The sequence below is a fragment of the Somniosus microcephalus genome, chromosome 20 (assembly GCF_052327205.1).
Source record: "Somniosus microcephalus isolate GS21.2 chromosome 20, FLI_Smic_1.0, whole genome shotgun sequence".
NCBI lineage: Eukaryota > Metazoa > Chordata > Chondrichthyes > Squaliformes > Somniosidae > Somniosus > Somniosus microcephalus.
Genome location: NC_141006.1, coordinates 76072642 through 76095980, shown reverse-complemented (window position 1 = coordinate 76095980; position 23339 = coordinate 76072642). Strand labels below are relative to the sequence as shown.

The window sequence follows — 23339 nt, the reverse complement described above, 5'->3', positions numbered from 1 at the left end:
CACAAAGTGGAGGAGAAGCATCCGGGAAGGCGCCGAACATCTCGAGTCTCTTCGCTGGGAGCAAGCGGAAGCCAAGCGCAGGCAGCGCAAGGAGTGCACGTCAACCCAAGCACCCCACCCACCCGCCCCTTCAACCGCCGTCTGCCCCACCTGTGACAGGGACTGTAGGTCCCGCATTGGACTCATCAGTCATCTGCAAACTCATTTTTAATGTGGAAGCAAATCATCCTCGGTTCTGAGGGACTGCCTAAGAAGAAGGAATGGCGGAGCAGGCTCGAAGGGCCAAATGGCCTACTCCTGCTCCTATTTTTTTTCTATACAGATATTCTGCATTTGTCATATCTTTATAACTGGCTGGTTGGTTTAGGAAAGCTTTTGAATACAAAGGTTTAGACAGCTATTGTTATGCTATCTTACTCAGGGTTCTGTACAGGATACTTGTTAAATTAGGTGAATGATTGAATTGCCTGCAAATCAATATAGCAATGGGTACACCTTTTAACTCTTTACATTATATTGCACCTCACTCAGCAGCCACAGGAGGAGCTAACTGGCATCCTCTCGTCAATAGAACAATGTTTTGTAAAAGGGCAGTGGTGGGACCATTATAATGGGCCTCAGCACGCCTAGGTTAAGAAAAACGCAAATTAGCCTGGGTTCCTTATCCTGACGGATATCCAGTGACCCTCCTGGTGGAAAGTGCCCATAGGTGGACACCAGATGAGAGTTTGGCTGTCACATTCTCCATGGCCCACTAGCCTGTCAACACCCACTGTCCAGTCTCACGTGTGAAGAGTGATTGTGGGCGCCCACCAGAAAAATGACCAAGAAAGTTGGGTTTATCATAAAAACCCAACTGGTTCACCAATGGCATCCCTATTGAGTTCCTAGGTCCAGGACTACGTGCTGAGGGATGCACTGAAGCTTGGTGCAGCCACCACAAAGGCTCATTGGGGAAAGGCCACAGTTTAAGGCCCTCCCGCCATTGTACACCAAGGGGCAGGAACCAGTAAGAAACCTTCCCTGGGGCTGCACGTAGCAGAAAATGTTTAATGCAGTGTAGGTGTAATTTGCACTGTGACTGGAATGGGCCAACCTGGAGTGCCATGTACGGTATTTAAGCTGCATTGCACTATGAATTATGACATTTGATTCGTACTGTAATGTACCTTTACAAATTTAATGAATAATTAACAAAGATTCTTGTGACAGTAAAAGTTATTACATACTCAGTGATGTTTACAGAATAATTGTATTTATTTTTCATTTTAAGTTCACAAATACCACGGCACTTTAGGGAATCACAAACTGTAAATAATTCACGCCCCTTTCCTGACACAATGGAATGATTTGGTTATATTCAGTTGCTGGTATCCACTTTGATTTGATTGAATACGTGCCTTCTACAGCTCATTGTGCCTCTGCTGCATACCTGTGGTACAGAACACCAACATCTTCTTCAGAGACTTTAATCCACACATTTTCTCGCATGTGGTACACTGTGAAACAAAACAGACGCAGTTTGCCTCTCATTACGCAAAAGCAACAGGTTTCTTTCCTCACAATTTTCAACTTTAGTTTCATGAAAAAAATCACAAAATGGAACTTGATGCACAAAGTGAGCACACGGTAATTTCAAGCGTTAATTTTTTTTATTCGTTCATGGGATGTGGGCGCCGCTGGCAGGGCCAGCATTTATTGCCCATCCCTAATTGCCCCTTGAGAAGGTGGTGGTGAGCCGCCTTCTTGAACCGCTGCAGTCCGTGTGGTGAAGGTGCTCCCACAGTGCTGTTGGGGAGGGAGTTCCAGGATTTTGACCTAGCGACGATGAAGGAACGGTTGATATACTTCCAAGTCGAGATGGTGTGTGACTTGGAAGCGGTGGTATTTCCATGTACCTGCTGCCCTTGTCCTTCTAGGTGGAAGAGGTTGTGGGTTTGGGAGGTGCTGCCGAAGAAGCCTTGGCGAGTTGCTGCAGTGCATCTTGTAGATGGTACACACTGCAGCCACGGTGCGCCGGTGGTGGAGAGAGTGAATGTTTAAGGTGCTGGATGGGGTGCCAATCAAGCGGGCTGCTTTGTCCTGGATGGTGTCGAGCTTCTTGAGTGTTGTTGGAGCTGCACTCATCCAGGCAAGTGGTGAGTATTCCATCACATTCCTTACTTGTGCATTATAGATGATGGAAAGGCTTTGGGGAGTCAGGAGGTGAGACACTCGCTGCAGAATACCCAGCCTCTGAAGTGCTCTTGTAGCCACAGTATTTATCTGGCTGGTCCAGTTAAGTTTCTGGTCAATGGTGACCCCCAAGATGTTGATGGTGGGGGATTCGGTGATGGTAATGCCGTTGAATGTCAAGGGGCAGTTGTTAGACTCTTGCTTGTTGGAGATAGTCATTGCCTGGCACTTGTGTGGCATGAATGTTACCTGCCACATATCAGCCCAAACCTGAATGTTGTCTAGGTCTTGCTGTATGCAGGCATGGACTGCTTCATTATCTGAGGAGTAAAAAATGGAACTGAACACTGTGCAGTCATCAGCGAACATCTGCACTTCTGACCTTATGATGGAGTGTGCTGGATGTAGTATATATGGACTTTAGTAAGGCTTTTGATAAGGTTCCACATGGCAGACTGGTCACAAAGTTAAAAGCCCATGGGATCCAGGGCAAAGTGTCAAGTTGGATTCAAAACTGGCTCAGAGACAGGAAGCAGAGGGTAATGGTTGATGGGTGTTTTTGTGACTGGAAGGCTGTTTCCAGTGGGGTTCCGCAGGGCTCAGTACTCGGTCCCTTGCTTTTTGTGGTATATATCAGTGATCTAGACTTGAATATAGGGGGTATGATTAAGAAATTTGCAGATGATACATAGAAACATAGAAACATAGAAGATAGGAGCAGGAGTAGGCCATTCGGCCCTTCGAGCCTGCTCCGCCATTCAATGAGATCATGGCTGATCATCCAAATTCAGTACCCTGTCCCTGCCTTCTCCCCATATCCCTTGATCCCTTTAGCCTCAAGAAATATATCCAACTCTTTCTTGAATATATTTAATGAACTGGCCTCCACCGCCCTCTGTGGCAGAGAATTCCACAGGTTCACCACTCTCTGGGTGAAGAAATTCCTCCTCATTTCAGTCCTAAATGGCTTACCCCTTATCCTTAGACTATGACCCCTGGTTCTGGACTCCCCGGCCATCAGAAACATCCTTTCTGCATCTAGTCTGTCCAGACCTGACAGAATTTTATAGGTTTCGATGAGATCCCCTCTCAATCTTCTAAACTCCAGTGAGTATAAGCCCAATTGACACAATCTCTCCTCGTACGTCGTACTCATACTAAAATCGGCTGTGTGGTTGATACTAAAGAAGGAAGCTGTAGACTGCAGGAAGATATTAATAAATTGGTCAGGTGGGCAGAACAGTGGCAAATGGAATTCAATCCGGAGAAGTGTGAGGTAATGCATTTGGGGAGGGCTAACAAGGGAAAACACATAAGTGATAGGACACTGAGTAGTGTAGAGGAACAAAGGGACCTTGGAGTGCATGTCCACAGATCCCCGAAGGTAGCAGGCCAGGTAGATAAGGTGGTTAAGAAGGCATACGGAATGCTTGCCTTTATTAGCCGTGGCATAGAATACAAGAGCAGGGAGGGTTATGCTTCAACTGTATAAAACACTAGTTAGGCCTCAGCTAGAGTACTGCGTGCAGTTCTGGTCACCACATTACAGGAAAGATGTGATTGCACTAGAGAGGGTACAGAGGAGATTTACGAGGATGTTGCCGGGAGTAGAGAATCTTAGCTATGAGGAAAGACTGGATAGGCTGGGTCTGTTTTCCTTGGAACTGAGGAGGCTGAGGGGAGACCTTATTGAGGTGTATAAAATAATGAGGGGCCTAGATAAAGTGGATAGAAAGGACCTATTTCCCTTAGCAGAGGGGTCAAAAACCAGGGGCATAGATTTAAAGTAATTGGTGGAAGGTTTAGAGGGGATTTGAGGGGAAATTTCTTCACCCAGAGGGTGGTGGGGATCTGGAACTCACTGCCTGAAAGGGTGGTAGAGGCAGGAACCCTAACCACGTTTAAAAAGTACCTGGATGTGCACTTGGGATGCTCTAACCTGCAGGGCTACGGACCAAGAGCTGGGAAGTGGGATTAGGCTGGATAGCTCTTTGTTGTCTGGTGCGGACACGATGGGCCGAAATGGCCTCCTTCCGTGCTGTAACTTTCTATGAAAGTATATTTTTGAAATTAAAAAAATCCCTATTGAGTCCGGCCTACACGTGACTCCAGTCCCACACTGCATGGTTAACTGAATCTGCTCTCTGAAGTAACCTCAGGACATCCCAAAGAGCTTTACAGCCAATGAAGTACTTTTTGAAGTGTAGTCACTGTTGTAATGTAGGAAACGCGGCAGCCAATTTGCGCACAGCAAGCTCCCACAAACAGCAATGTGATAGTGACCAGATAATCTGTTTTTAGTGATGTTGATTGAGGGATAAATGTTGGCCCCGGGACACCGGGGAGAACTCCCCTGCTCTTCTTCGAAATAGCACCATGTGATCTGTTACAGCCATCTGAGAGGGCAGACGGGGCCTCGGTTTAACGTCTCATCCAAAAGACGGCACCTCTGGCAGTGCAGCACTCCCTCAGGACAGGCACTGGGAGTGTCGGCCTAGATTTTTGTGCTCAAGTCCCTGGAGTGAGACTTGAACCCACGACTATTCTGATCCAGAGGCGAGGGTGCCGCCCACTGAGACACGGCTGACAATTAAAATTTTGGAACAAGCTGTGGGCGGGCACGCAGCAATCTTGAAGGAACCGCGATGGCCGCTCACAAGCTCTCAACGCTGCCACGCAAACAATTTAACGATACCGCGCATTGAAAAAAGCCACCACAAACAACAACGAAATTTTAGAGGGAACATTGATTGCAAGTGAAATGTCAAGTTCAAATACACTAATTCGCAATGTAAACAAGACCGGTTGGCACTTACAACACAATGCATCATTATGTTGGACTAAATCTTTGAATTAAATTGGGGAAACTTTAAATATTTTGTTATTTTGCTCTCACTTGGAATATTATCAAATGTTGTTCGTGCCACTTGCATTTCCAAATGTTCCTACTTGCAGTCTACAGCTGCTGGGCAGTAAACCAGTCAGACTAAGCCTAAGTCTAAATATAATGCTGTTTGTGTTTCTCATTTAACCAATTCTAAGTTGTGCTGCTATGGTAACCAATACTTAACATCCTGATACTTCTTGCATACAAATTGGAAGAACTTGTTTTCTTGTCTGGATTTAAACTGTAGTGGCCTTTTCCACTGCAAAGTCTGTTTTCAAATATATAAATTTTCCCCAATCTTCCCCCTGCTTCCCTCTCCTGGAGTTGACAGACGCTGGTGCACGATTCCATGGTTTAATATCTAATGATTTCAGCCTTAAATCAAATCACTTTGTGATTTCTTTTTTGTTTCTGAACGTATCATAATCGTACATTACAACAGTGATCACACTTCAAAAGTTCCTCATTGGCGGTGAAGCGCTTTGGGACGTCCTGAGGTGGTGAAAGGTGCTATAGAAATGCAAGTCTTTCTTTCTTTAGTGTCAGCTGTGGCTCAGTGGGTAGCACCCTTGCCTCTGGGTCAGAAGGTTGTGGGTTCAAGTTGTAGTGTATGTAACCTGTACCACCTTAAGAGGGTACCTTAAGGTGATGGACTACTTTCTGATGGCTCCTGTATATTGTAGTACCGGTGGTGACCACACCGGTATATAAACCCTGTGGAGCAAAGTGTATTTCAGTTCAGCCCTGACCCTCAGTTACTAAAGACCTGTTTAAGTATTCTGTAGTCTGTGTCCAGTTATTCAGCATAACTACATTTGAAAGCACAGACTCAACAGTGGCTTAGAGTACTTTCACAAACTTATTCTAAGTAGAATTCAATAATTAAGCTAAATCGTAGTAAATAAAAAGGTATTGTAAGGGTTAAGTCATGGAAGGGCAGCTCAGACCCGTGTCATGCTCCTCCTGTGCCATGTGGGAAATCAGGGACACTGTCCCTGACAACTATGTGTGCAGGAAGTGTGTCCAGCTGCAGCTCCTAGCGGACCGCATGGCAGCGCTGGAGCTGCGAATGGACTCACTCTGGAGCATACGCGATGCTGAGGATGTTGTGGATAGCACATTCAGTGAGTTGGTCACACCGCAGGTAAAGGCTAGCTCAGACAGTAAATGGGTGACCAAAAGGCAGGGTAAAGGCAGGAAGGTAGTGCAGGAGTCACCTGCGGTCATCTCCCTCCAAAACAGGTTTACCGTTTTGGGTACTGTTGGGGGAGATGACTTATCAGGGGAAGGCACCAGCAGCCAGGTTCAGGGCACCATGACTGGCTCTGCTGCACAGAAGGGCGGGAAAAAGAGGGATAGGGCTATAGTGATAGGGGATTCAATTGTAAGGGGGATAGATAGGAGTTTCTGTGGCCGAGACCGAGACTCCAAGATGGTATGTTGCCTCCCTGGTGCAAGGGTCAAGGATGTCTCGGAGCGGGTGCAGAGCATTCTGAAGGGGGAGGGGGATCAGCCAGTTGTCGTGGTACATGTAGGTACCAACGATGTAGGTAAAAAGAGGGAGGAGGTCCTACAAGCTGAATTTAGGGAGTTAGGAGCTAAATTGAAAAGTAGGACCTCAAAGGTAGTAATCTCTGGATTGCTACCAGTGCCACGAGCTAATAAGTTTAGAGAGAGTAAGATAGATAAGCTAAATACGTGGCTTGAGCAGTGGTGCAAGGGAGAGGGATTTAAATTCTTGAGGCATTGGAACCAGTTCTTGGGGAGGAGTGACCTGTACCAAGGGGACGGTCTACACCTGAACTGTGAGGGAGCCGATGTCCTCGGGGTAATATTTTCTAGGGCGGTTCGGGAGGATTTAAACTAATTTGGCAGGGGGATGGGAACCTAGGTAGTGGAAAAGAGGGAAGTCATATGAAGTCAGAAATAGATGGTAGAAAGGTGAGAAGCAATAAGCAAAGGAGAGAAACACAAAGGGCCAAACTAATTCATAATGAGAGTGTGAAAAAAGCAAGCCTGAAGGCTTTGTATCTTAATGCTAGAAGCATTAGGAACAAGGTGGATGAATTAGTTGTGGAAATAGAGGTAAACAAGTATGATTTGATTGGGATTACAGAAACGTGGCTGCAGGGTGGGCAAGGCTGGGAACTTAACATCCAGGGATATACAATATTTAGGAAGGATCGGCAAAAAGGTAGGGGAGGTGGGGTAGCATTGCTGGTAAAGGAGGGGATTAATGCAATGGAAAGGAAGGATATTAACTCGGATGAAACGGAATCTGTATGGGTAGAAATGAGAAATAGCAAGGGGAGGAAAACGTTAGTGGGTGTGATATATAGGCCTCCAAATAGTAATATGGAGGTGAGGGAAGGCATAAAAAGGGAAATTAGAGAAGCGTGCGATAAGAGCACAGCTGTCATCATGGGTGACTTTAATTTACATATTGATTGGACTACCCAAATTAGTAAAAATTCTGAGGAGGAGGAATTCCTGGAATGTTTTCGGGACGGTTATCTGGACCAATATGTCAAGGAGCCGACTCGAGATCAGGCCATTTTAGACTGAGTATTGTGCAATGAGAAGGGACTTATCAGCAATCTTCTTGTACGAGGCCCCTTGGGTCAGAGCGATCATAATATGATCGAGCTCTCAGTCGAGATGGAGAGTGAGGAAATTGAATCAGAGACTAAGGTCCAGAACTTAAATAAAGGGAATTACGAGGGTATGAGACGGGAATTGGGTAAGATTGATTGGGTGGTGTTTCTGGGGGGATTGACAGTGGATAGACAATGGCAAGCATTCAAAGATAGAATGGAAGAATTCCAGAACATGTTTATACCGGTTTGGCATAAAAATAAACCTAAAAAGGTGACTCAACCGTGGATAACGAGGGAAATTAGGGACAGCATAAAATCAAAAAAAAGGGCATATCAACTGGCAAAAAAAAGCACCAGACCGCAAGATTGGGGGCAGTACAGGATACAGCAAAAGAGGACAAAGGGATTAATCAGGAAGGGGAAAATAGAATACGAAAGTAAACTTGCAGCAAACATAAAGACAGACTGCAAAAGCTTTTATCGGTATATCAGGAGGAAAAGACTGGTAAAATCCCAAGTCGGTCCCTTGCAGTCCGATTCGGGAGAATATATAATGGAGAATAAGGAAATGGCAGACCAATTAAACTCATACTTTGGTTCTGTATTCACAAAGGAGGACACAAATAACCTCCCAGGAATATCGGCAAACATAGGGACTAATGAGAGGGAGGAGCTGACAGAAATTAGTATCTCTAGGGATATGGTGTTGGGTAAGTTGAGGGGACTGAAGGCCGACAAATCCCCGGGGCCTGATAAACTACATCCTAGGGTACTTAAGGAGGTGGCCCTGGAGATAGCAGATGCTCTAAGGATCATCTTCCGGAACTCCATTGACTCGGGAACAGTACCCGTGGATTGGAGGGTAGCTAATGTTACCCCAATATTTAAAAAGGGGGGTAGAGAGAAAGCAGGGAATTATAGACCAGTAAGCCTTACATCGGTTGTGGGCAAAATGCTAGAGTCCATTATTAAGGATAAAATAGCAGAGCACTTGACAAATGGGGAAAGGATCGGACAGAGTCAACATGGATTTACAAAGGGTAAATCGTGTTTGACTAATCTGCTGGAATTTTTTGAGGAAGTAACTGGTAAAATAGATGGGGGAGAGCCAGTGGATGTGGTGTACCTTGACTTCCAGAAAGCCTTCGATAAGGTTCCACACAAAAGATTATCATGCAAAATTAAGGCTCATGGAATTGGGGGCAAAGTATTAACGTGGATAGAGAACTGGCTGGCGGATAGAAAACAGAGAGTTGGAATAAACGGCTCGTTTTCGGAGTGGCAGGCAGTGACCAGCGGGGTGCCACAAGGATCTGTCCTCGGACCCCAGCTGTTCACAATATATATAAATGATCTGGATCAGGGAATTGGATGCAATATTTCCAAATTCGCTGACGACACTAAACTAGGAGGAGGGGTGGGCTCTGATGAGGATGTCAGGAGGCTACAGTGCGATTTGGACAGGTTGGGGGAATGGGCGGATACGTGGCAGATGCACTATAATGTGGATAAATGCGAGGTTATCCACTTTGGGGGTAAAAACAGGAGGGTAGATTATTATCTAAATGGCAATAGATTGGGAGATGGGGAAGTGCAGAGGGACCTGGGTGTTCTTGTGCACCAGTCACTGAAGGAGAGCATGCAGGTGCAACAGGCGATTAAGAGGGCAAATGGTATGTTGGCCTTCATATCAAGGGGGTTCGAGTATAGGAATAGGGATACCTTACTACAGCTGTACAAGGTGCTGGTGAGACCGCATCTGGAGTATTGTGTACAGTTTTGGTCGCCCCATCTGCGGAAGGATGTTCTTGCCATGGAAAGAGTGCAACGGCGATTCACCAGGCTGATACCTGGAATGGCGGGAATGACCTACGAAGAGAGATTAAATAGTTTGGGCTTGTACTCACTGGAGTTTAGAAGATTGAGAGGGGATCTCATCGAAACATATAAAATTATGGCAGGCCTGGACAGGCTGAATTCAGAGAGAATGTTTCCAATGGCCGGGGAGCACAGAACCAGGGGCCACAGTCTAAAAATAGCGGGCAAATCATTTAAAACAGAGATGAGGAAGAATTTCTTCACTCAAAGAGTGGTGAGCCTGTGGAATTCCCTGCCACAGAGGGCTGTGAAGGCTAATTCAATAAATATTTTCAAGAGAGAATTGGATATATTTCTGAAGGCTAAGGGGATTAAGGGTTACGGAGAAAAGGCGGGGACGGGGTACTGAACTGATAAGATCAGCTATGATCTCAGACGAAGATCAGCCATGATCTCATTGAATGGCGGAGCAGGCTCAAAGGGCCGAATGGCCTACTCCTGTTCCTATCTCTATATTTCTATGTTTTCTATGATCGTACCTAGCGGCAGTTTTGCATCCAAGGAAGCTTCGTCCTCAGAACGGGCGTCGAAAAGGGGCATCCGCCCTCAACATCCTGCTGAGCACTGCATCGCACGGGAGGCCATCGGGAACCCGGGTTGGTTTGCTGGCCACGAAGTCCACCATCAGCAACAGGCAGTGATCATCCCTTCTACGACAGCGGCGGGTAAGCCCGATCGAGCGGCACGGAGGGGAAGTCGGCCGAGTTGTCAGTGGGAGAAGGGGAGGGAAAACGAAGAAAAGGGCGGAGAACACGACCGCAGCCGGTGTCAGGGGCCGGACTGCAATCGGGGCAGAGACGCGCAGCAGCCAGAAAAGCATTGATGTCCACGAGGACCGCGGGAGCGGCGGGGAATAAGAGCAGCAGCGTCGGGGGAAATAAAGGACCGCTGGGAGGCGAGAACGGCAACAGCGCGGTAATCGCCATTTTTAGTCGGCGGGGGAAGAAGACAAGCGCAGGAAGCCGCCATTTTGAAAAATAAAATAAAATAAAGGAAACTCAACAAGGATGCCAAAAACAGGTAACATCACTGCTTTTGATAGCGATGTGGAAAATTGGGCCACTTATGTGGAACGCGTTGAAGTTTACTGTACAGCGAATGAGGTACCGGTGGATAAGAAAGCACTAACCCTATTAAACTCGATGGGTGCGAAGACGTACGGGTTATTAAGGCACCTTGTAACACCAGATAAACCGGTAGGAAAGAGTTTCGCGGATATTGTTACTATCCTGCAAGAGCATTTAAACCCCACACCGCTGCTGATAGCGGAACGATTTAAATTTTACAAAAGAATTCAACTTAAAGAGGAAAGCAACGCTGAATTCTTAATCGAACTGCGCAAGTTATCAAAATACTATCAGTTCGGTACAGGACTAGCAGACGCTCTGAGAGATAAGTTTGTGTGTGGGCTACTAAGGGAAGGAACCCAGAAGCGACTGCTAGAGGAAAAGGATCTTACGCTGGACAAAGCTTTCAGCATTGCAGCATCGCACGAGGCAGCAGCACGAGGCACTGCAGAAATGCAGCAAAGGCCATTGGAATTCAGCACCAATGAAATGGCATTGGGCGCAGTAAAGTGCTATCGTTGCGGAAGGACAACGCATGACCAGAACCAGTGCTGGTTCAAAGATAAAGAATGCAGGCAATGTGGCAAACTTGGTCACATAGCGAGAGTATGCCGGTCAGGAAAGAAGACCAGCAGCAAAAAGTCGTCGCAGGAGAAGTACAAAAAAGTACACAAGGTGACAGAGAACAGTTCGGATGAACAGAAGACGGATTCAGACTCCAGCAGTAAGGAACTGGGTTGTCTAAAAATACATAATGTGGGTAACACAGCAGACCACCAAACTATCTGGGTCATGCTTCGGATAGCAGGAGTCCAAGTGAAGATGGAATTGGACACTGGATCGGCATTGACGGTCATGAATAAGCAAGATTACAAAAGGTTATTCTCACACATTCCCCTGAGGGATACGGAGATTGTATTGAAAACATACACGGGGCAAAGAGTATACCCCATCGGAAAGATAAAGGTAAAGGTGGTCTACAATGGTAAAGAAAGTCAGGAAATGGACTTGTATGTGTTACCTGAGGGAGGTCCGCCACTACTGGGACGGGAATGGATCTGGAGAATAAATGTGGACTGGCATTCCTTACAAGCACTAACTGTAGATTCCTGTAAAGAGGACGACGTCAAACCTAAACGACTGTCCAAAATATTGGACGATGCTAAGGAGGTGTTCCAACAGGGACTGGGAACACTGAAAGGAATTACGGCAAACATCAAGGTTGAAGAACATGCAAACCCAAAATTTTTCAAAGCCAGACCGGTACCTTATGCGATACGACCTGCTGTGGAAGCAGAGCTGGAAGGGCTAGAATGTTCAGGAGTACTGTCAAAGGTGGACTGGAGCGAATGGGCCACACCCATTGTTCCCGTCATGAAGCGTTCGTTGAGCAACAAGCCGGGGGAACCTGGGAAGGTTCGCATCTGTGGCGATTTCAAGATCACTGTTAATCCGGTTCTTCACACGGTGCAATATCCGCTTCCGCGGATTGAGGATATCTTCGCTTCGCTGTCTGGCGGGAAACACTTCACCAAGATAGACCTGGCGCAGGCGTAACTACAGATGGAAGTTGAAGAAGCGTCACGCCAGTATCTCACGATCAACACACATAAGGGCTTATATCGGTATAATAGACTGGTTTTTGGAGTGGCATCGGCTCCAGCGATTTGGCAAAGGGCCATGGAGCAGGTATTGCAGGGAATTCCAGGCACTCAATGCTACCTGGACGACATTCTGATTACAGGAGATGATGATAAGGAACACCTCGCGAATTTGGAGCAGGTGCTCACCAGATTGAAAGAATATGGACTCAGAGTTAATCGCCAGAAATGTGAGTTCTTTCAGAAGCGAATCTCGTACTGCGGCCACGTCATTGACCAGGAGGGGCTTCATAAGTCACCTGACAAGATCGAAGCTGTTGTGAAAGCTCCCGCTCCGGAAAATGTATCCCAGTTGAGGCCGTTCCTTGGGTTGATTAACTATTACCACAAGTTTCTTCCAAATTTATCCATGATGTTACACCCGCTGAACGCTCTTTTGCAAATGGGAGTACCATGGAAGTGGAGCGAGGACTGTAAGCGGGCTTTTCAAAAGAGCAAGGCACTGATCACCTCTAAGGAAGTGTTGGCTCACTTTAACCCAACACTGCCTATTCGCTTAGCTTGTGATGCTTCTCCATATGGTATCGGGGCAGTGCTCTCACATAAGTTGCCAAATGGCTTGGAAAGGCCAGTCGCGTTCGCATCCAGATCATTGACCTCCGCAGAGCGCAACTATGCTCAGATAGATAGGGAGGCTCTCAGCCTCGTGTGGGGAGTTAAGAAATTTAACCATTACCTGCAAGGCCAAAAGTTTACGCTGCTGACAGATCACCAGCCGTTGGTTTCCATTTTTAACCCTAAGAAGGGTGTTCCGGTTATGACGGCGCAGAGGCTTCAGAGATGGTCCCTTTTCCGAGGGGCACATCAATATGATATCGAATTCAAAGGTACAAAGCAACATGGTAATGCTGATGGGCTGTCGCGCCTGCCACTACCTACAGCGGAAGAGGCACCGGCAGTTGACCCTGTCGAGATATTTCACTCGACCATCATCGAATGCTTACCAGTCACCAATGCGAGTATTGAGAGAGAGACCCGAAATGACCCGACAGTGTCTCGGGTCTACGATTTGACAGTGAAGGGATGGCCAGCATATGGCGAACCACTGTTACCTGCATTCTCAGCCAGACGAGAACAGCTGTCCGTCTGTCAAGGAACATTGATGTATGGAACAAGGGTGATTATTCCTCCTAAATTAAGGGAGAGAGTTCTGAAGGAACTGCATGAAGGTCATCTGGGGGGAGTCAAGATGAAAAGCCTTGCTAGGGCTTATGTGTGGTGGCCAGGTATCGACAAACAAATAGAGGATCTGACTAAAAGCTGCTCAGGGTGCCAAAAAGTTCAAAACACACCTCCAATTGCACCGCTGCATCTGTGGGAATGGCCTTCAACCCCATGGCAACGTGTGCATATCGACTTTGCAGGTCCATTCATGGATTCCATGTTTTTGATAGCGGTAGACGCACATTCTAAATGGCCAGAAGTGATTAAGATGTCGACCACTACCTCTGAAAAGACGATTGCAGTTCTAAGAACCATATTTGCAAGGAATGGGTTGCCGGAACAAATATGTTCAGACAACGGACCACAGTTCGTGTCAGAAGAATTCCAGAAATTCATGAAAAAGAATGGGGTGAAACACTATACATCTGCCCCATATCATCCGGCTACCAATGGGTTGGCCGAGAGATTTGTTCAAAAAGGTGATAAAGGCCATGAGCGAAGACCATATTCCACTACAGCACAAGGTGGACAATTTCCTGATGGCATATCGAAATGCCACGCATGCAGTGACAAATCAAAGCCCTGCCATAATGTTCTATAACAGGAGGTTGCGGTCCCGGTTGGATTTGTTAAAACCCAATGTGCGTAGGGAAGTCGAAAACAAGCAATTCCAGCACGTAAATAACAAGGCCACTCGGAGTTTCGAAATAGGACAACCAGTGTTGGCCAGGGACTATAGGAATGATAAATGGCAATCCGGAACAATTCGTGCCCGACAAGGACCCTTGATGTACACGGTAGACGTTGGTGAGAACGTAATACGACGTCATGCTGACCAACTTGTGGAATCAAGAACAAGGGTCGACCCCATGTCTACGGCAGAGACACCAGTTGAAGAAATTATTGAGCCTGTAGCATCTACCTCAAACTCGAATGTACATGATGATGTTCAATCCATAGGAGATCAAATGGATGAGTCACCCCAGCAACGAGAACCAGAGACCCCTGAAAGACGTTATCCGGCCCGGATCAGGAGGCCTCCTCAGAGACTGAATCTTTGAACAGTTTTGTGTGAAAGTTGTATATATGTTATCCATGTTATGTTTAAATTGGGGTGTACACTGTTAAGCTAAAAGGGGAGGAATTGTAGTGTATGTAACCTGTACCACCTTAAGAGGATACCTTAAGGTGATGGACTACTTTCTGATGGCTCCTGTATATTGTAGTACCGGTGGTGACCACACCGGTATATAAACCCTGTGGAGCAAAGTGTATTTCAGTTCAGCCCTGACCCTCAGTTACTAAAGACCTGTTTAAGTATTCTGTAGTCTGTGTCCAGTTATTCAGCATAACTACATTTGAAAGCACAGACTCAACACAAGTCCCACTCAAAAGTCTTGAGCACAAAAATCTAGGCTGATACTCAGTGCAGCGCTGAGGGAGCGCCGCACTGTCGGAGGGGCTGTACTGAGGGAGCGCCGCACTGTCGGAGGGGCTGTACTGAGGGAGCGCCGCACTGTCGGATGGGCAGTACTGAGGGAGTGCTGCACTGTCGGAGGGGCAGTACTGAGCGAGTGCTGTACTGTCGGAGGGGCGGTACTGAGGGAGTGCCACACTGTCGGAGGGGCAGTACTGAGGGAGTGCTGTACTGTCGGAGGGGCGGTACTGAGGGAGTGCCGCACTGTCGGAGGGGCAGTACTGAGGGAGTGCTGTACTGTCGGAGGGGCGGTACTGAGGGAGTGCCGCACTGTCGGAGGGGCGGTACTGAGGGAGTGCTGTACTGTCGGAGGGGCGATACTGAGGGAGTGCCGCACTGTCGGAGGGGCGGTACTGAGGGAGTGCCGCACTGTCGGAGGGTCAGTACTGAGGGAGCACTGCACTGTCGGAGGGGCAGTTCAGAGGGGCAGTACTGAGGGAGCGCTGCACTGTTGGAGGGGCAGTACTGAGGGAGCGCTGCACTGTCGGAGGGGCAGTACTGAGGGAGCGCTGCACTGTCGGAGGAGCCGTCTTTCGGATGAGACGTTAAACCTAGGCCCCTGCTCTCTCAGGTGGACATAAAAAATCCTATGGCCACTATCGAAGAAGAGCAGGGGGAGTTATTCCTAGTGTCCTGGGGCCAATATTTATCCCTGAATCAACATCACTAAAAAACAGATTATCTGCTCATTATCACATTGCTGTTTGTGGGAGCTTGCTGTGCGCCAATTGGCTGCCAAGTTTCCTACATTACAACAGTGACTACACTCCAGAAAGTACGTCATTGGCTGTAAAGAGCTTTGGGCGTCCGGTGGTCGTGAAAGGCGCTATAGAAATGCAAGTCTTTCGTTTTCTTTTTAAAGTTGCCCCTTTTCCAGTTTAATTGTCAATTGGCTGAGACCCTGGAGAGTGGCTTAGCTCAATCCACCGAGGAGTATTGCTGGGATCTCCCTGGTGTCTGTCGCTCAGCTGTACACTGCATGCCACATTTACCTACTTCACCATCCGTGGAGCCCCATCTTTTATTATTTTAAATCTTGCCTTCAAAACGAAACTCGTTGAGCTGATAAATTTCTGGAAAATGAGTATTGAAGATACACGGTGGAGTCCTGCAACTTGTAGACTTAAAAGTTCTGACTCATAATGCTTCACCCCCCCCTCCCCCACCCCCCAGAGATAAACCGCTGAGCATTATTATCACAGCAACATCTGCAATAAGAACCACATTTTGTTTTGTTCAGCATTGTAGAGTGTCTTGTTTATACTGCGCGATGCACTGCAAACAGGATGTGAGTCATCAGTGTACTAACCTGCTTGTACAGTGTTTCATACTGGCATCAGCAAGATGAAACTCCTTTAGGAAGTTCCAACCAAAGTATAATTAGTTTAGAAATGCCAAGAAAAGTCCAGGACCAGATATTAGATCGTGATACAGAAAGCACAAAGGCTGTACTGTCTGGAACATCTGGACTCTTAATAGGGACTTTCAAATCATTGCTTGTGATGTTGTGGAACTTTTTTTTGCTGAACTAAATACTTGCAGGGGAAAAAACATTGCAGGGATCTGGGGAAAGAGCGGGGGGAGTGGGGCTGACTGGATTGCTCTTCGAAAGAGCCGGCGCAGACTCGATGGGCCGAATGGCCTCCTTCTGTGCTGCACTATTCTGTGATTCTCTGATAACAGCAAGAAAGATTAAAAAGTAAGAGATGCGATATGGATTTCTATTTGTTAAAGGAACAATCACACATATGGCAGTAAAGTGCTGCAGTAAAAGAATCACATTGAGGGCAGAAAAGCTTTGTGTTCAATGATTATGCTGAGCTTTCAATGTTATTGTTGTGTGAGGCTCATTCATTGCCTGTTCTTCGTGGGCTGCGATGAGAATAGATTCATCTCTTTATTCTGTTTTAGCTGTGGTTTATGCCAGAATTCTATTCTTTCAAACATAAAAGAGATGAAATAATTCCAATTTTGGGCTGCAATTTTTTTTACATTTTCTTTCCAGAAAGCTGCATCTTCTTGCAGAAGAACCCTGGCAAGATTGAAGGTCTGTGGGGACAGTCCAGGGATCGACGTGTCAATTAGCATGTCATGCAGATGGCAATAATTTAAAAAAAATATATTTTGGCCAGTTACAAAAACTGCATAATTCTTCTGTAAGATCGTGGCCCAGAAATTCGGGTCGGGGGCTTCCCGTGGGTGTAAGCCCCCGACCTGCACTTACCTGGCGCGCCGGCCGTTGTGCTGTGGGCCCGCGTGGAATTCCGCAGTGCTTGCATATCCCAGGGGCGCAGTTAGTTCGATGCGTCCCCTGGGATCACGTGGGCCATGGGGAGCCAATCGGAGCAGGGAAATGCCCATTCATAAGTTTGACAGGAAGTGCTGTCAAACTTAGAAATACTACGGGCCCCAAAACATCACTAAATCTTCAAATAATTTTTTTTTTTTAAATCACATTTTTAAAATAAACTATAAATTACATGAAATAACTATTTTAAACAATAATTTCAATTTTTGAAAAAAATAATTACATTTTCTAACGGGGCTAAAAATAATCTTACCTTTCTTTAAAGTATTTAAAAATAATAAACCTGTGGAAAAAATGTTTTAATTTTAATTAATTCACCACTTACCTTGTAAAAAGCAGGCCTTGCGACTGCTTTTTAAATGTCTAACTTCTGGAGACTTACCTTCCCGGGAAAACCTGCAAAAAAAACATAAGTTCAATGCGCACGCGCAGACTCCCCCGCGCACGCGTTCGACCTCTGAACCCCTTCTTTCAGGGGAACGGAAGTGACGGTTTCCCGCGCATGCGCAGTGCATGCAGGAAACCGGCACTTCCATTGGGCCTACGCGTGAGTACCCCGTGCGTACTCACCCGTGGAGATCCGAAGTTCTGGGGCATTATATGAAGTATAATTCATATTTAATTTTTGTTCACACCTCCTCCTGATCCAGTTTTTTTTTCTCACTGATTCTTGTCTGGTCACTTTCTCCTCGGCCTTTCCCGCCTGAAGGTGTCAACTCATTGCCCGACTACAATTGCATGGGTGTGGGTCAGCTTCCTGTACCTGGCTCACGTGCCAGCTTGACGATGAGGACCAGCAAGACATTCCTTCTGCGGGGAGTGTCGTAGCTGAGCCTGAAGCGTCTTCACGTAGGCCCAGAGATCCGACCGCGCAGGGATCGAACCCCGAGCCTGAATGGGTAGGCCTGAGGCACACGTGATGTTGGGCCTCGGGCCGCATTATCATCAAGGCAGGGAGAACTGCTGACACCATCCCAAGGTGACGTCAGGAGCAGCCCAAGGGTAAGTCGTTAAAGGTGGACCGGGCAAGGGTGGCAACCAGGAAAAGGGGGCAACCAGGCCGAGAGGGTAGTGGTGCCTGGGAAGGGGTGGGCAGCGGTGATCGACAAGGGTTGATAGACAGATGTTTGCAAGGTAAGGGTGTGAAGGGTTATGGGGAGCGGGCAGGGAAGTGGCTTTGTGCCCAAGATCAGCCATGATCATATTGAATGGCGGAGCAGGCTCGAGGGGCCGACTCCTGCTCCTATTTCTTATGTTCTTATATTCTTATATCTGGCAGAAGCCGAGGTCGGGGAGGGCAGAGGCCAGGATCCGGGGCGGAGGTCAAGGCCAGGATCCGGCGGTGGGGTGGGGGTTGGGGAGCGGGGTCAGAGTAGAAGCCGACAGTGGGGTCGGGAGGAGCACTGAGTAAATAATAAATAATATTTGGAAATCTATAGTCGAATCTGTCGGAGAATCAACTCTGCTATAGAAATCCACGAATCCACCTCCTTCAGCTTGAACTGATTTGCTATTTTTAAGGGGGAAAAGTAAGTGGTTTAAAATCTAATTATAGCACCTCCTAGCAGATCTTGGCCAGCCTCAGAAAATACAGTACTACACCCATATCCTTTTCCATCATCTCCTGCCTTATTCCAGTGTATCCTCACTTGTTCCTGATAGTGATGCGGCATTTCAGAAAGCACTGAGCATCCTGCCCGTGCAACACAATGAAACCCTTGAGTGACTGGAAACAATTCTGGAGCCTGCTATTACTGAAATAGTTCGGACAAGATTTCTGATCTCGACCTCATTCGGCTCCTTTGAGATGAGCAGTTATCAGAGAGAATATTGAGAAACAACACAAAAATAAAGCTGGAAAAACTCAGCAGGCCAGGCAACATCCGTGAAGAGAAAATAGAGGCAACGTTTCGGGTCAAACCCTTCGTCAAGACTGGAAAAGCACAGGCTTTTGTCTCCACTTGTCCTATCACCATCTCGTCTCGTTTTGAATACCTCTTAATGTCTCTTCACTTCTCTTTTGTTCTCTCCCAGCCTGGCCTTTTAATCTATTTCATTTCCTGGGCTTTTCCAGTCTTGACAAAAGGTTTGACCCGAAACGTTGACTCTATTTTCTCTCCACGGATGTTGCCTGGCCTGCTGAGTTTTTCCAGCATTTTCTGTTGTTATTTCGGATTTCCAGCATCTGCAGTATTTTGCTATCGTACAAAAATAAAGCTGTAGTTTAGGCTACCTAAGTAGGAAACATGTTCCCTTTTTAAGCAGCAAGAGTGCTGGAAATAATTACACTGGCTGATGTTTGACCAGATACCCACTTCTGGGCATTCATCGTACAATATTAAGCTACAAAAGCATTGCATTATACCGTGGAGCTCAGCATTCTCCTGGCTGGCACTGTGAGGCCTTAATGGAAACGAGTTCCACTTGACTTCCTGCAAATTGTGGCAAGGGAAACTGATATGGCAACACTAATAAGTAAACAGTGGATCTGTTATTGAACTCAAATGACTTTCAAATGTACACTGCCCTGGATTCTCCCAGTGTCAGTAAGATGCAACACAAAATCCACCAACATTACTTATTCATTGGGGTTTTTACGTGTAATCTTATTTGTGTTGTATCTAGGAACTGTTATGAAAACTCAGTCAAGAGAAAAGGAAAAGAACTGGAGACATATTCGCTGCTCAGCCATTATTCTAGCGCCTCTGTACTGACAGTTATTGCATTGTTACAAAGCTTAACCCTGTCACGGCCGTTTGGTCACAATAAATGGGCCAACGAGAGTGAGCTAAAATGGCTGCACTATGACATTTGGATCCTACTTATGCAGTCTGACAACCTGAACTAAGTTATGTACCGTTCTACCATTAATAAATAGTTGTAACCGTTCCTGTAAAAAAAAATTCACCAATTTATTTTTGTATGTTGTCTATTAACGTTTTTGATGGCTAGTCAATGACTTACGAGTCCCAATTTGCCAAGGTTCTGCTGGTGTAGCAGAGCCACAATGGCGATGGGCACAAATCAGAAAATTGGGTCCCGGACCTTGCCCACATGGCAGGGTGTCTAATTTTCTAACCTGGGTTTTTTGAGAGACAGAAGGAGGCTGTGCTACAGCTACGCATGAGCTTCACTTAAATGGTATATTTAGGCAAATAAAATCCATGTGGAATTTCAGAATTTGGGGTGAGAATTTGTCCCCTAGCACATACCCTGCTCCTACAAGATGTACTCAAGGCTGTTTGCGGGTGCTTTTTAAAGCAAGTTTGCTGTTGAAACACTTGAGTTTTTTGAAGGCCAAATTTTTTTTAGCACTGATCATTTTCTCTGCTTATACAATGAACATCTGTTCCCCTCCCCCCGCCCCCGCCGCCTCTACATTTGTTGTCTTTTTGCTGAAAATCTGCAATGAGCCATGTCATGCTTGTCCGGAATCCTGGTAAATCCCGCTACGACGCCTATTGCAGCTAACAAAGTTGGGAAGATGTCATTCCCATTGGCTGTTCCCATAATGCGGCTCGAATTTGAGAAGGAAAGCCAATTCATACAGAAAGACAAAATGCTGAACTCATTTTGACTGAATAGTAGTCAGTTTCTTGAGAACTTTTCTTAACATAAAATAAAACAGGCGTAAACGTGAGAACCAGTTTGTGATTGCAAGGGGAGAGGGGAGAGGATGCTAGAATACTGGTCACGGGGTGACAATTATTGCTTCAAATTTAGTTGGTTCTTGTTTTCAAATCCCTCCATGGTCTCACCGCTCTCCTTATCTCTGTAACCTCCTCCAGCCCTACGACCCTCCGAGATCTCTACACTCCTCCAATTCCGGCCTCTTGCGCATCCCCAATTTTGATCACTCCACCATTGGCGGCCGTGCCTTCAGCTGCCGAGGCCCTAAGCTATGGAATTCCCTCCCTAAACCTCTCCGCCTCGCTACCTCTCTCTCCTCCTTTAAGACGCTTCTTAAAAGCTACCACTTTGACCAAGCTTTTGGTCATCTGTCCTAAATTGGCCCAGAAATTCGGGTCTCCACGGGTGAGTACGCTACCATTGGCTCTCCATGGCCCATGTGATCCCAGGGGACGCATCGAACTAACTGCGGCCCGGGATACGCAAGCACTGCGCCACTTCAAACTACATTTTGCTTTTGTGCCTGAAACGAAGGGCAGTGACGATCCTGGAGCTGGCCGACATAGTTATCCAACCAGATTTTGGATACCGTGACTTCCAAGCTGATTTGTTCCTGAGTGCAGCTTGTACACGCTAGCAACTGACGACAATTGACGACTTTGGTTATATTTTTGTAACACTGACCTTTATGGAGGAGTTCCTGTTCAAAACACCGCCATATATCGACGCAGTTCTGTGGAAGGACTCCGTTTCCTGCTGAATCCGATGGAGACTTGAGGCATGTCATTTGCATTGTGCCATAATGATGCCACCAGCATGCTGTGGCCTCACACTGGGTAGGGTAGATCACTGCTGGAGCTATCAGAACAGCCTCATTGATTGTTCTCCACTTTTTAGAAATGATACTGCTTTGTGATTCTAATGAGCACAAGGAGCAATTTAGTTGAATGCGCGTCAATCAGGGCATTCTATTTATTTGGTCATTTCCCAGCTCTTTGTTTTAAGCTTGTATACACAATGTACTGAAACATCAAAGTTGCAAAGTGCTTAGATTGCTTTCTTTATGGAGTACAGCTTGCGGATTGTTGTGTAGCCCCAATTGATTACAAGGAGAAGACATTTTTCGGACTGTTTGACTGCATGACTGGGACTTGCAAGCTGCATTGCAACTTTTTAGTTCTTATTACCAGGAAACTCTCGTTTAAACGGCACCTAAATATCCGGAATTCTCTATTAACCGGCAAAATGCTCACTCCGAAAACAACACCTCAATAACCGGCAATGTTGCCGAGTCCGAGTCTCCCGTGGTGGCCGAGTTAGTCAGTGGGGGTAGTTCTCCAAACTGCCACTACTCGGCTTCTTGGCGCTGTTGGAAGTCGGAACACCTCAATACCCCTGTAACAGGAGTCTGACTCTCCCGCGCTGCCGGTAGTCTCTTCTGATCCACCATTTTACAGGGGTACTGTGTGTCTCCCACGCTGCTGGTAGTCATTGCATTGCATTACCCTCAACTGGCAGTACTGTACTTAATCAAGCATCGTCCACCATCCATTTAACACAACATTCTGTAGGTGAGTACCCAATTACTATATACTGCACATTTCTTGATTTATTTATTTTTCTTTGTTAAAAATAGCCTCAGTAGATAACCCTCTCCGTCATCCGGAATTTTTGATCAACCGGCAACTCGTCGGTCCCGTCGGTGCCGGATACCAAAGAGTTTCCTGTAATTAATGTCTTTATAGCTGAAATATACGTGTTGTATTGTATATACGTATTTAAAGAACGCACACAGCAAAACGTGTATCTTATAGTGAAATGCATGCATCAGGTGGTCCAACACATATTCCATTCATTGAGAACACAGAATTAGCACATTCACTAAAGTTGATGCCTGTTCGAAACAAGTTGTTACCAAGGGAAAACAACTTGCTGATACCAGGAATGGCTCTTATCCATACGTTCAGCAGCTTTATTGATAAAGAGCAGGAGAAGGAATCCAACCCTGGGATGCAGGGGTTGTATTACAGTTTAGGCTGTCGGAGGTGCCGTCTTTCGGATGAGGCGTTAAACCGAGGCCCCATCTGCTCTCTCGGGCAGGCGTAAAAGATCCCTTGGCACTATTTTGAAGAAGAGCAGGAGAGTTATCCCCGGCGTCCTGGGTCCAATATGTATCCCTCAATCAACATCACAAAAACAGATATCTGGTCATTATCACATTGCTGGTTGTGGGAGCTTGCTGTGCGCAAATTGGCTGCTGCGTTGCCTACATTACAACAGTGACTACACTTCAAAAAGTACTTCATTGACTGTAAAGTGCTTTGAGACATCCGGTGGTCGTGAAAGGCGCTATATAAATGCAAGCCGTTCTTTCTTTCTTCCTCCAATGCATTTTCTTCATGCTTCCATAGGCAGATTCGTACCTCGTATGAAACAAAACTGAACCTTCTGTGTGAATTGACTGGGATAGCATGCCTCAAGGTTAACAATCTACC

At 46.5% G+C, this 23339-nt stretch overlaps 1 long non-coding RNA gene across 1 annotated transcript; it reads right to left on the bottom strand.

Annotated features, from left to right (window-relative positions):
* Positions 1-1238: 1238 nt before the first annotated feature.
* Positions 1239-21748, bottom strand: LOC147103437 (uncharacterized). Its single transcript, XR_015073001.1, has 2 exons — positions 21529-21748; positions 1239-1499 (listed from the first exon to the last, which is right to left on the bottom strand). It is a non-coding gene; the product is annotated as an uncharacterized LOC147103437 (long non-coding RNA).
* Between the last annotated feature and the right edge of the window lie 1591 nt (positions 21749-23339).